We start from the raw sequence: 14,329 nt of genomic DNA on the forward strand, positions 1-14,329 counted from the left end.
TTTACCAACTAAGTATCATTTATATGTTTTTCAAGGCTCATGTTATATTGTTCAAATGTTTGTGTTGATTAATCTTTGCTGTACAGCATGTTATTTAATGTTTAAACATGGAAGTACCAATACAATAAATATATGCTTAATTTTATCGACCATTTACAATTTTATTCCTGTGAGTGGTTGTGTAGGTAGGGGCCCAAGTGCACTGCTTTGCCCGGGGGGCCTATAATGCTATTAAGATGGCCCTGCCTTAGTTACTGTATTATTGATAGAAAATCAGTTCTTGAGTATTTCACTACAACTGTCTATTTTGGACATCAATGAATAATAAAACGTTGTAAAAAAACTACAAGTAAATTACACTAAAGACTCATCAGAAACAATATTATGAATGACTTTATCCTCTAACTTGTATTCTATAAATGTATTGCATATTGTTTGGGATATTTTTCTCTTTTTTTTCATTTATTGAATGATGAGTTTGATATTCTCTTAAGTGTCTGCCACATTGAAAAGATAGATTGCAATTCAGATTGTGGATCGTGATATGATTTTTTGGAAGGATCGCCCACCCCCTAATTTGACTAATCAAGTTTATGTAATATTCATTAACCCTTTGGTGAGCTACTTGGAAAGGGTTGGCGAGCTACCGGTAGCTCGCGAGCGACGTGTTGGAGACCCCTGCTATACCAGGTTCACCTGTGGTGCCGCAACCTTTCATTTTGTATCTCTATTTTCATCCATCCATCCATTAGCCAACCCACTGAATCCGAACACAGGGTCACGGGGGTCTGCTGGAGCCAATCCCAGCCAACACAGGGCACAAGGCAGGAACCAATCCCGGGCAGGGTGCCAACCCACCACAGGACACACCCACACACCAGGGCCAATTTAGAATCGCCCATCCACCTAACCTGCATGTCTTTGGACTGTGGGAGGAAACCGGAGCGCCTGGAGGAAACCCACGCAGACACGGGGAGAACATGCAAACTCCACGCAGGGAGGACCCGGGAAGCGAACCCAGGTCTCCCAACTGCGAGGCAGCAGCGCTACCCACTGCACCACCGTGCCGCCCTCTCTATTTTTATTTACAATATATACTGTATATACAGATCCTTTTTAATTACTGTGTTATTGTTACCCTTTTACACTTCTCATTATCTTTTATTCCCTTGTCTTTATGTTTTGAGCGATAGCACTAAAACTGTGTCTTCTTCGGCAAAACATAATAATTGTCATGCCAATAAGGTTCCTTTGACATGAATTAAATTAAACCGTAGGTGAGACACACACACACATTCAGAGGGCTGATGTGCAGGTATTTTTGTGAAAGACCCACACTGACCGCTAGGGGGCATAAGTGTACGGGTGAACATCTCTTAGCACTAATGCTGTTTATTCCAGGTATGCCTCTCTGCAGTTAGACTATCAGCGCCCACTGGAGTCAACTCCACCTACTTGGATCTCCAGGGTGGAGGCTTCAGGCTGCAGAGATCCATACTTGGATTTTAGGGGCTGCTGTGCAGGTACTTGTGTGAAAGAAGCACACCGACCACTAGGGGACAGCAGTGTATTGGTGGGGCACGATGGAGTCCTCTTAGCACTACTGTAGTTTATTCCCAGTTCTCTAAGTGTCTCTGCAGGCCGGAGCCTCCACCCTGGAGCACCAAGTACCTGGAGTTGACGTACTGGACAGTCGTCATTATGTGAGTCCAATGAATCATAATCTTAACCGCAATGTAACTGGAAAGAGCTCTGGAGGTCTGCAGCTCGACTCTGTTGGCGCCCATTATGGACTTGGATTTGAAGGGCTGCAGTGCCGGCATTTGTGTGACATACCCATATTGAACGCTAGGGGGCGGAATTGTATTGTCGGGACAGGGTGACTCTGTTGGTTCACTCATCATCTTTCAACGCAGCCGAGTCGACTTCTTAAAGGTCCGAATTCCCATTTAGAACGGGACTGGCTAGGTGGAAAGGCGGAGGCGGAGTGACATGGAAGGCGTGATTTTAGTGACAGCGTGTTTGCCCTGATCCGTTTTGTTGACAACGCGACTTTGTTCCCAGCGGCAACAGCGGAGACAATTCGTCTTTTGACTCGATTACCTGGAACAGGAAAACAATGAATACGTGGTGAAATCAACGTAACCGGCGTCCCAAACACAAGGGCCTTTCCCTCAGGCGACAGAATGTGCACGCAGAGAGCTGATCTCCTCCACGATCTACGACCCAGGCGCGTCTCTGGAGCAGATTCGTTGGGCATTTGTTCACCTCCATTTTTATATAGTGCCCTTTATTCGCCTTCTCATTTCGAAAGCAGTTTGGCATATAGAGAATATTTATTGAAACCGGTTTTATAAAACTAGTGCGAGTTCAGATTAAGTGACCTGATTAAAGACTCATTCACTATAAACCGTCTTAGCCTCTTAAAAATGCTTTAAATGATTTGATTTGTTTTCAATTCTATTTTTTGTAAAAATTGATCTATTTGTACGGAATGATAAAAATAAAATTAATTAAAAAAATAAATTTAAAATGCTTTAAATGGCATTTCCCTGGGAGGACTGATTCCTCGTCGCTCCATTTCTTGACAAAGAATCACTTCATTCTGGGAAAGAGCACCTTGAATTTGAAATCGGTTATTTGGGCTTTGAAAAGGGTTCCTATGTGAACAAAACAGAAATCTAGCAAGATACAAACAAACAGAAAACTCGAGCGCAGCCTGTGGGAGTCAATTAACAAAAAAAAAATCAGGAATCCATTGGGACTTCACAAATCTGTTATCCCTTCCTGTCCATTTGTGGAACCTGCCAGAGATCTAAACTAAAAGGTTCTTTTTAGGAATCTTCTTGTGGATGGCTCTTTTAGGGACTGAGTATGGGTCCCCTATGGCACAGGTGTCAAACTCCAGGCCTGGAAGGCCGCAGTGACTGCAGATTTTCATTCTAACCCTTTTCCTAATCAGTGACCAGTTTTCACTGCTAATTAACTCCTTTTCCCTTCATTTTAATAACCCTGTTTTTAATGATTCAGTCCTCTGAATTGATTCTTTTCTTCATTAAATGGCAGCCAAACAGAAATGTGACGTGAGACGAACCAACAGATGACCAGCTAAACTGGGGTTTCAAACTCCAACCAGTTTCTTAATGAGAAGCCAATTCTTGCTGTTAATTAAACCTGTTACTTAATTCCTTGGCTTGCTGCTGCACTCTTCCTGCTACGGCAGACATTTCCCAAACTGTTGATTTTCTGTTTCTGATTATTGACCTGAGAGATCAACCTTACAGAGACCCTCATCTTTCTTTATGTTCATATAATGTGGTGAGCTGATCACCTGTTTGCTCATTTTGTGTCTCATTATTGTTTGGCTGCTAATTAAGGAAATAGAAGGAACTAAGGGGTCTGAGTCGAGTTAATTAAAACTAAGGCAAAAGAAGCTAATTAGCAGCAAAAACAGGTCAATAATTAAGAAGGTGGTTAGAATGAAAACCTGCAGCCATTGTGGCCCTCCAGGACCGGAGTTAGATACCCCTGCCCTATGGCATCACTGTGAAGAGCCAATTTGGCACCTTTATTTTTAAGAGTGCATGCAATTGCTTTCATGTAAACTAAACAATTAGATCCAAAGAGGATGATGAAGGCTATGATAATTATGAATTGCCAACTCTCTCCTTTTCTGGATCATGCATGTATTAACTTTTTGAAACTATACCTAATCATTTGAGAATTGCGGAGTCTAATATGACAGCATCAGGTGTCAAGCAGTGACCAGACCTAAGTGGGATGCTGAATATGGACACAGACCAGGCCAGTTAAAAAGTTTCAATCAACCTAAAACCAAAGTAGCACACCCATATGGGCATCTATCTATCTATCTATCTATCTATCTATCTATCTATCTATCTATCTATCTATCTATCTATCTATCTATCTATCTATCTATCTATCTATCTATCTATCTATCTATCTGTTATCCTGCTGACTATACCAAAAGTACTATCTATCTATCTATCTATCTATCTATCTATCTATCTATCTATCTATCTATCTATCTATCTATCTGTTATCCTGCTGACTATACCAAAAGTACTATCTATCTATCTATCTATCTATCTATCTATCTATCTATCTATCTATCTATCTATCTATCTATCTATCTATCTATTATCCTGCTGACTATACCAAAAGTACTATCTATCTATCTATCTATCTATCTATCTATCTATCTATCTATCTATCTATCTATCTATCTATCTATCTATCTATCTATCATTATATAGTGCCTTTCATTTCTATCTATCTATCTATCATTATATAGTGCCTTTCATTTCTATCTATCTATCTATCTATCTATCTATCTATCTATCTATCTATCTATCTATCTATCTATCTATCAGATGTGATCCATATGGGACCCCTCATACTGTGCACCCAAGGACTATAAGGGGCCCATATGGGTAAATACTGCTACACGTGTACTGGGAGTGAGAAAAAAAAACAGGACAGTTTGGGGGTCTCTGAGGACTATGTTGGGAACCCCCTGGCCTAGATAACATGTTTCTAAGCCAAAAGCAATCATGAAATATTAGCTCACACTTTTATCCAAAGGGACTTACAACAATCAATCCAATTGGTTACATTTTTTGGTTTTCCAACTAGAGCACAGTCAGGCAAAGTGACTTGCTTGTGGGCACATAGTGTCAGTTCTGGGATTTCAATCCACAACCTCAGGGTGTGAAGTCCAAAGGATTAACTACACTGTCAGTCTTTAGCCAAGAATTTATTAAAAGAACATCAGCATGTATGACCCCTTAACCCAGGTAGCAAGCCCATAGAGGCACCAAATTTGTTTCATATGGGCCAAAACGCAACTCCCATATGAGTGTCCAACATAGGCCCGTTAAATTGTGCACCCATTTTTTACAACTTAACTTTTTAAGATTTGGGGTCCCCAAGGATTAATTTAAAATTAGGAACTCGTTGGAGTTCCACTAATAAGTTTTCCTCTGTTCATGGTTAATTATGCAACCAGTGAGATGTCTAAAGTGAAGGTACTTTCACGAACCGTCATATGGGTGCTTCTTTTTGGACTCATAATGGTTCCCTTGTGACGTCACTCTGACAAACCATTTAGCGCGTTTGGATTCATTTCGCGGAGATTGTCGATCTTAACTGCGCGTTTCTTTCAAAAATAAACATAAAAATGCGGCGTCTAAAAGGGATTACGTTTTTTGGATGAGGTGCGTGCAGCACCGATGTGCACACCTAAAACCGAAGTCATATATCAATACTGTGTCTGGATATGGATTTGATGCAGTGGGTTGGCACCCTGCCCAGGATTGGTTCCTGCCTTGTGCCCTGTGTTGGCTGGGATTGGCTCCAGCAGACCCCTGTGACCCTGTGTTCGGATTCAGCGGGTTGGAGAATGGATGGATATGGATTTGAACCCCAGTTGTAGCGCTGTCTTTGTAGAATTGGCACCTCCTCGTCTTCTATGTATGCTATCTCTTCGTCTACCCCAAAGCCATGCAGCATTCGGTTAATCGGCATCTTCAGATGATCCGTGCGTGAATGAGAGAGTGTGCGGGAGTGGAGCTGTGATGCACTGGCGCTCAGGCAGATGTCAGTTCTTGCCTCGTGTCGTCTTGCCAGCAAAAGCACCAGCCTAGAAATGGATGGGGCGGCACGGTGGCGCAGTGGGTAGCGCTGCTGACTCGCAGTTGAGAGACCTGGGTTCGCTTCCCGGGTCCTCCCTGCGTGGAGTTTGCATGTTCTCCCCGTGTCTGCGTGGGTTTCCTCCGAGCGCTCCGGTTTAGTCCCACAGTCCAAAGACATGCTGGTTAGGTGGATTGGCGATTCTAAATTGGCCCTAGTGTGTGCCGGGTGTGTTTGTGTGTGTCCTGCGGTGGGTTGGCACCCTGCCCGGGATTGGTTCCTGCCTTGTGCGCTGGGATTGGCTCCAGCAGACCCCCGTGACCCACCCTGTGTTCGGATTCAGCGGGTTGGAAAATGGATGGATGGATGAATGATACTGATATGCTCAGCAAAGGTTGTGAACATCAAAAGCCGATTACCCCAGGTAGCTAAGGCTACCAGTTGCTAATTTTGCTGTCGATGCTTTAAAACATCCATCCATTCATCCATCTTTTAAATCAGCTTCATCGAGGGCAGGGTGGCGGGGAAGGTGGGGTCTGTCCCGGCAAGCATAGGGCACAAGGCGGGAACAACCCAGTGCGACAGTTCATCTCAAGCTAGACACAAGTTACAAATCAGCATCGCCAATCTATAACCTGCGTGTCCTTGGACTGTGACAGGAAACCTGTGCACCAAGAAGAAACCGAAACAGACACGGGGAGAACATGCAAACTGTGCGCACTTACAGTAGGTAGCACCAGGGACCCAAACACCGACCGCTGACTCTGCAACATGAACGTCTAATACACGTCGACGAGTACTGAATTTTGGGAACACACATTGGCAAAAAAAAAAAGTTTTGGAACTCGCAACAGTGCCACGTACAACTTCTCAACTGTCCCATACAATCAAAAGCGATTTTGTAATATTAATTACTTTAAAATCATAAGCGCTAAAACCAGACCCCAGTCCGCTTGTGCTGTGGAGCGCGCGACACCTTAACTATATAGAAACGGCGCCCCAAATGGATTGATCAGCTCAGGTTGTAACCGCTATTTCGATTTGTTTGAGGGTGCGGCCGCTCCGTGCCGCCTCCCTGGCAAGATGCTTAAATTAAACCCCCCTTGACCGGCTGTCAAAGTCACCAACCAGACCTAATTCCGCCTCTGCGGCATCCCGTCAGAGTGTGACATGAACGCGCTCTCTTGGTGCCTCCAATTCCTCCAGACTCTTCACTTGTGTCTGTCCCATCAAGTTCGTGTCTCATATTTGGGCCAGTATAAATTTAAATGAACGTGTGTCCTGCGATTAAATGTCCTGCAACCCAGGGATGGTCCTCGACCTGTCTCGGATATTGCCATGATACACTCTGGATCTCCAGCATCTTTTAATTCACTGAGAAAGTGTAGAACGTTGGGTGATAAAATCAGGTTAAGTTGTAAGTTACCGTATGTCGTCTAATATGAAGAACAGAAAAAAAACAGCAGCCGTCAAGTTCGCTTGTCCTGCAAACTGTACACCAGGGCGAGGCTCCTGAAGTTCAAGGTCACCGCACACATCGCCGTTCATGACTTTACGGTGCGTGGGACCCTGAGCTTTCATTAACGGCGCGCAAACAGTATTACCAGACTTTAGTGACAGGGTTTGGGGGGGTTCCAGTCAGTGTCCAGAACACCCGCCCCTTCAGTTACATTCTGTTGTACATTACACAGAGGGTCGCCGTATAACTAATGGCGAGCGCCCTCCGGACACCAAGGCTCGATTATAGGTAATCGAGGTCTAATGCTGACTAACCACTATGGACGACCAAGATGGAGGGGGTGTCCTAACCACCCGAACGGGCTATAAATGGACTTCGCCAGGCATTGCGGGAAGAGGAATTCCAACAACCTGGTCCCCTAATTATATTAATTTTATATTTAAACTGCTCACAAATCAGATCTCTATCGACAAACTGTTGCTACCGACATGCACCTTTGTCCAGTCAGATATTCTAATAGCTGTTTTCTAACTGATGCTGCAAGCGAATCTTTTGTCCAAGCAGAGGCTCGAAGAGGTGCAGGACCTTTCAGACTCTTCGCTTAAAGAACTTCGCTGTCACAATGCAGAACGTTTCTCAGGGATCGAGATTTGCAGCCTATGTAATAAAATTAAAGACATGCTCGCTTATATACTTACAGAAGAAACAGCATACTTTTAAAAAGTTCCAATTCCCGACCTCGGCATTGAAAGCACTTACCAGCTGTTCGGAGGTCTCCTCGCGGCTCTGTCTCTTTCCTATCTGATCGACTTTGCGTCAAGATCTTCAAGTTCTTCGGCTTCCTTCCTTTATTGTTTCTTGCTAAGTAACCAAGCATAGTGTCGGAGGCTAGTAAATTAAACCATGCCCCTTTCTCCCCCCGCAATCCGTCACAATACCTATATACAGTACAAGCCATATCACTTCCACAAATCAGACAATGCGTTAAACAAACGCGCCGGCCGCGGCAAACAGACCTGATAGCTTTGCTTGGAAGCAGAGGGGTTGCCTCGGAGATCTTTGCCTTTTCGACCTCACCTGCGTAGCAGTACAACACCACATTTCGGATTTTTATACATCAGCTGGTCATGCACGAGTTTACGGGTTTTACCGGTTTTCTCTTGGACACTGTACTTATTAGACAAAATGTATAGCGCGTAACTCCGTAGGTAATTCATATTTATGAATCTGTTATAAGACAATGCCCAGTGATGAGCGCTACATAAAAACAAACTCTGAGGAGAACAGAAGAATGAGCAAATCCTATTATATTCAATCGGGATTAATAAAGTATCTATCTATCTATCTATCTATTTGGAATTTAAAAAAAAAATCGGAAGTGGTCTCCCCTAGCCTTTATCGTATACTGAGATATGGGGATAGATATTTGAGGAGTAAACCGCAAGACAGTGATTATATTTTTATATCATGTACATTAAAGAACCATCAACAACAAATCAAATTAATAATATATTGAACAATTATTATTAAAGTAAAGTTGAATAAATTGAACTCTGCAGATGCATGAATAACTGCGGTGGGTTGGCACCCTGCCCGGGATTGTTTCCTGCCTTGTGCTCTGTGTTGGCTGGGATTGGCTCCAGCAGACCCCCGTGACCCTGTGTTCGGATTCAGCGGGTTGGAAAATGGATGGATGGATGGATGCATGAATAAAAAGTACCACTTCCGGTTAGAGGAAATAGGTCAAAAGTTGATAGAAATCTACGTTTTGTACTTTATAGTTGCATGCAAAATTTGGTTGACCCAAGTGAAAGCGTACTCAAGTTATCGTATTTACACACATACACACAGACAGACAATTCGAAAAATTGTATTTTCGGACTCGGGGAGGTCTAAAACGTCGAGATTCATCAAAATCTCGAGGTCAAATTTTTGAACGATGACTACAGTACTTTCCCTGTAGGAGAAAGTAAAAACTAGAGTTCCCAAGTCAGAACCGCTCAATCCACCGAGTGCCGCCGTTTATGTACCCCAAGTGGTGCGCGCTCCGTACTTTTCCGTTACGTCCACGCGGTAGAAACCGACGAGCTCAGTTTTGATAAGTAAACGGTGTGCGCTCAGGGGACCGATGACCACCCACCCCCCAAAGTTCTCGAAGTCTAATAATACTGAAAAGTGCGCTATAGAAACCAAGGGGCGCCGTGTATATAACTCAAACAGCGCGTGCTGTGGACCTTTCCGCACTCCCACCCCTCAGTCCACACTCCGGACACCGAGGGGCGCCGTTTTGCCAACTAATGGTGGGCGCCTTCCGCCGCCTACATGGCTCCATTGGGACTGAACCACACAACAAGCACAACTCATACGGTTCTGGTAACTCCTATTTTATTTCGCTTAGTTTTAATTAAAACCGGAGTGGGGGTGTGGTTGGCGCTGCTGCCTCCTGTGTCCGATGTTAGAACCCACAGCCTGTGGTGCTCCGAGTTGAGCTTGCGTGTTGGGTTTCGCAAACACCTCACTGCAATGAGTTCGGCAGCATTCACAGGAACTTGAGCAGATCAGATGTGTCTATACACCTCAGAATTGATTGTGCAAAGGCCGTGAGCAGTTCCATCATGAACGAAGAGAAGTGTGTCAGGACCTGTGGCAGCCATACATGCCCAAGCCATAACACCCCCAGCACCGCCATGTTTAACAGATGAGATGGTCTGTTTTAGATCCCATGCAGTTCCTTGTCATCTCCACACTTTGCTCTTGTTGTCACTCTGATCAGGTTCATCCTTGTCTGTCCAAAAGACCGTTTTCCAGAATTCCGCAGGCACTTTCTTTTTCTTTTTTTAACAAACTATACTCTGGCCATCCTGTTCTTGTGGCTGGCGTGTGGTTTGCATCTTGCAGTGCGGCCTCTGTATTTGTTCATGAAGTCTTCTGCCGACACGTCCACATCGGCCTCCTGAAGACTGTTTCTGGTGTGTCGGACAGGCGTTTGGGAGCTTTTTCTTTACTACAGTGAGGACTCTTCTGTCATCAACAGTGGGGGTCTTCCTTGGCCTACCACTCTTGCTTTGTGGTTACTGAGCTCACCAGTGGGTTCTGACAGTTGATTTAGGTCAGTGATTCCCAAACTCAGTCCTGGGGACCCCCGGCGGCTGCAGGTTTTTATTCCAGCCAAGTTCTGTTTTTAATTAGACTCCTAGCCTCATTAAATGAGCGGTCATTTCCCAGTTTGCTTTGGGGGTCAATGATGAAATTACAAAATTGAGTGAGATAATACATTTTAATACAAATTAAGCAGTTATATGTGGATTTTTTTTTTTTACTTTTGTTCATCCTGATTTCCATTATTGACTAATTAGTGTGGGGGGGGGGGGTACGGTGGTGCCTCGCAGTAAGACCTGGGTTCGTTTCCCTGGTCCTCCCTGTGTGGAGTTTGCATGTTCTCCCCGTGTCTGCATGGGTTTCCTCCCACAGTCTAAAAACATGCAAGTTAGGAGCATTGGCAATCCAAAAATTGTCCCTAGTGTGTGCCCTGCGGTAGGCAGGTGCCCTGCCTGGGGATTTGTTCCTGCCTTGCGCCCCGCGTTGGATGGGATTGATCCTGTGTTAGGATATAGCGTGTTGGACAATGACTGACTAATTAGTGGGTCTGACACTGAAGCAGTTGCAGCCTTTCATCATTTAGTGTTGTTCAGCCGGGTGTCTGCTTTGCTTGTTTTTAATTGTCACCTTTAGGATACAATGTAGGGTGCAGACTACACAAAATAAGGGAAAATAATAGGAAAACAACAAAACACCTGTCAACTCCGGATTTTTTTCCTTTAGGGAGCACAGGAAAGAAAAATCTACAAGAACAAACCCCGTACACAGAGAAACATTTAACAGGAAATTGCTGCCACCACCCCTACAATGCTTGTGGATACCTTTGCCAATATGGAGTGCCGTGTCAATCTGTGCTTGCAAGAAGAAGGCGACCATTTCCAACACTGAATGTGATTGGGTCATTTACATTTCTATCAAGGTATGCACTGTGTTTATTTAGTTTCTATCGCTTCATTATTATGTAACACATCTTAACTCGGGGACCCACCCATTAGAATCACCCCATATGCGTATATATCACATACAGTGGGTTGAAAAAGTATTCGACCTCTTAGACAAAATTGAAGTTTCCTGTAATATTTTACTTTGAAAATGCATCTTTAGTTCCATACAAATGAGGGCCCCTTGGACAATAATTTTTCATTCAAAAATCCTGAAAATCAAGTTATGCTGCAACGATAAAGGACATTATCAGTGAAATCTGCTGTTGAATAAGTATTCAACCCCTAAGAGCTTGGAGACTGTATGATTGTTAACAATGCAATAAGGGTAATGAAAACAAGCGTAAACAATCAAGCAATGAATCCTCTAGCTCAGGGGTAGGCAACGTCGGTCCTGGAGTGCCACAGTATGTGCAGGTTTTTGTTCCAACCCAGTTCCTTAACGAGAACTCAATTATTGCTGATGAAGCACATATTGCTTAAGTGACATTTTAATGCTTCATTTTAGTGGTCTCGTTTGTTAAGGTTCTCCAACCTTAATTGCTTATTTCAATCTTAAGCTGCTGCATTCAGTGTTTTAATTGCTCCTTATTAGCAATAAGATGTAAAAGACAAAGCAGCCAGCAGTTCTCCAGCTAGCTTTTTTCCAATTAAATCTGTGTGTGTTCATCATGCACGGTTTGATTTAATAAAACACTTAATAGAAAAATGTGACAGACTGAAAATGATCTGTTTTAGGCTTCAAATCATTTGGATGATATCCTTGGACAGGAAAAAAATCTACGATATAAAAGCCTTACATTGCACAGACTAACAAGCCATAAAATTAAATAAGGTCTGAGATTGGCAATGATTGGTTTCTAATTAAGCAATTGGGTTGAATGAAAACCTGTAGCCACTGCGGCTCACCAGGACCGACATTGCCTACCCCTGTTTTACATCTTATTGCTAATAAGGAGCAATTAAAAACACTGAATGCAGCAGTTTAAGATTGAAATAAGCAATTAAGGTTGGAGAACCTTAACAAGCGAGACCACTAAAATGAAGCATTAAAATGTCACTTAAGCAATATGTGCTTCATCAGCAATAATTGAGTTCTCGTTAAGGAACTGGGTTGGAACAAAAACCTGCACATACTGTGGCACTCCAGGACCGACGTTGCCTACCCCTGCTCTAGCTTGTTGACTGGTCTAGAAGTGATTATTTAGGCCAGTTCTTCAGAACATACAACTGAGAAATCGGTACAAGTGGCTTATTTGGTGAAAACTCAAAAACTGACAAAAATGAAGACAAGGGAACTTTCTAATGACTTGAGAAACTCTGTGATTAAGAATTTTAAAGCTGACTGTGGTGCCAAGAAGACTGCCAAACTCTTTGGCCTCAATGTGTCTCCACTGTGAACGCCATCATAGCAAAGTGGAAGACAACTGGAAGCATAGTGAACCGGCCTAAGGCAGGCCGCCCTGTTAAAATAACACAGAAAATGTCAAGAAAACTAGTCAAAGTAGCAAGAGCAAATCCTAAGGCGAACTCCAGTCCTGGTGGGCCGCAGTGGCTACAGGTTTTCATTCTAACCCTTTTCCTAATCAGTGGCCAGTTTTCACTGCTGTTTTAACTTTTTCCCCATCACTTTAATAGCCCTGTTAGAAGAATTCATCCCTCTGAATTGATTCCTTTCTTCATTAAATGACAGCCAAGCAGAAATGAGATGTGAAACAAGCTAACAGATGACCAGCTAAACTGGGGCATCAAACTCCAACCAATTTCACTCCAATCACTTTCTTAATGAGAAGCAAATTCTTGCTGTTAATTAAACGAGTTATTTAATTCCACAGCTTGTTGCTGCTCTCATTCTGCCACAGCACACATTTCGAACTCTGTTATTTATCTGTTCTTTCTAAGAGCACCGTCAACATGTTTTGGTGACCTGAGAGATCAACCTTACAAAGACCATCACCTCTCTTTAATTTCAGATATTGTGTAATGGGTACAGGGGAGCTGGTCATGTGGTGGCTTGTTTTTTTCTCATTATTGTTTGGCTAATTAAAGAAAAAGAAACAACTATGGGGCCTGTGTCAAGTTAATTAAAATAAAAGAAGTAATCAGCAGCAAAAACTGGTCACTAATTAAGAAGATGGTAAGAATGAAAACCTGCAGCCACTGCGGCATTTGAGGCCTGGAGTTCGCCACCCGTCTTAAGGTGACTGTCTGTGACCTGCAAAGCTCAGTATCTGCAGCTGGAGTCGATGTGCACAAGACTACAATATCAAAGGTTTTGCACAGAGGGGGGCTGTATGGCAGAGTTGCCAGGTATAAGCCACTACTAAAAAAAAGTAATCTGAAAGTTCAATTAGAATTTACTAACAGACATCTTGACAAGAGTCGTGTACTTTGGGTCTGATGAGACCAAAAGTAACATTTTGGCATCAACACAAAGTCTGGCCTACGGAAGGGACTGCCAATGATCTGGCAAACATCATACCTACCATCAAGCATGGTGGGTGAGAGCATCATGCTTTGAGGCTACTTCTCTAGGGCAGGCACTGGGTCCCTTGTCCATATTGAAGGAAGAATGGATAGTAAGAAGTATATCCAGATTTTGGAAGAAAATCTTCAGACATGAGCCATGAAATTGGGACTCGGACGACGCTACCACTGTCAGCAGGACAATGACCCAAAACACTGTGCAAAAGTAACCAAAGCATGGTTTGGCAAAAAGAAGATCCAGGTTTTGCAGTGGCCTAGCCAGAGTCCGGATCTGAATCAGATTGAAAATTTGTGACGTGATCTCAAAATTGCAGTTTACAAACAAAAGCCTTCAAACTTAGTTGGAGCAGTTCTGCAAAAAAGAATGGGAAAAACTGCCTCCATTCAGATGTGCTAACCTTGTAGACGGCTATCCAAAGCGATTGCAAGCAGTTATTGCCGCAAAGGTTGCTGCTACCAAGTATTGACTGTGTGTCATGTGGTCAATTACTTTTTCAACAGCTTTTTTCATGACTGCCAATTTGCATTTGTTTAGTTCACCAAGCTCCAAATGTTTCAAAATATGTACACAGAGAAATAAATATTCACTGTGATACTCTGCATTTGTGATTTTTATAGGTTGTAATGATGGAAATATGGTGGCTTTCCAGAGGGGGTCGAAACTTTTTCAACCTACTGTATCTACATATGC

The 14,329-nt window shown here is 43.2% G+C and overlaps 1 protein-coding gene across 1 annotated transcript in view; it reads right to left on the bottom strand.

Moving 5' to 3' along the window:
- The window catches only part of LOC114656662 (rootletin-like), a 141,008-nt gene extending 132,955 nt beyond the window's left edge, over positions 1–8,053 (bottom strand). Inside the window, exon 1 of the mRNA XM_051930741.1 lies at positions 7,871–8,053. The gene's annotated coding sequence lies outside the window, so the exon portion shown is untranslated. The remainder of the gene's footprint in view (positions 1–7,870) is intronic.
- Positions 8,054–14,329: the final 6,276 nt, after the last annotated feature.

The sequence above is a fragment of the Erpetoichthys calabaricus genome, chromosome 8 (genome assembly GCF_900747795.2).
Source record: "Erpetoichthys calabaricus chromosome 8, fErpCal1.3, whole genome shotgun sequence".
NCBI lineage: Eukaryota > Metazoa > Chordata > Cladistia > Polypteriformes > Polypteridae > Erpetoichthys > Erpetoichthys calabaricus.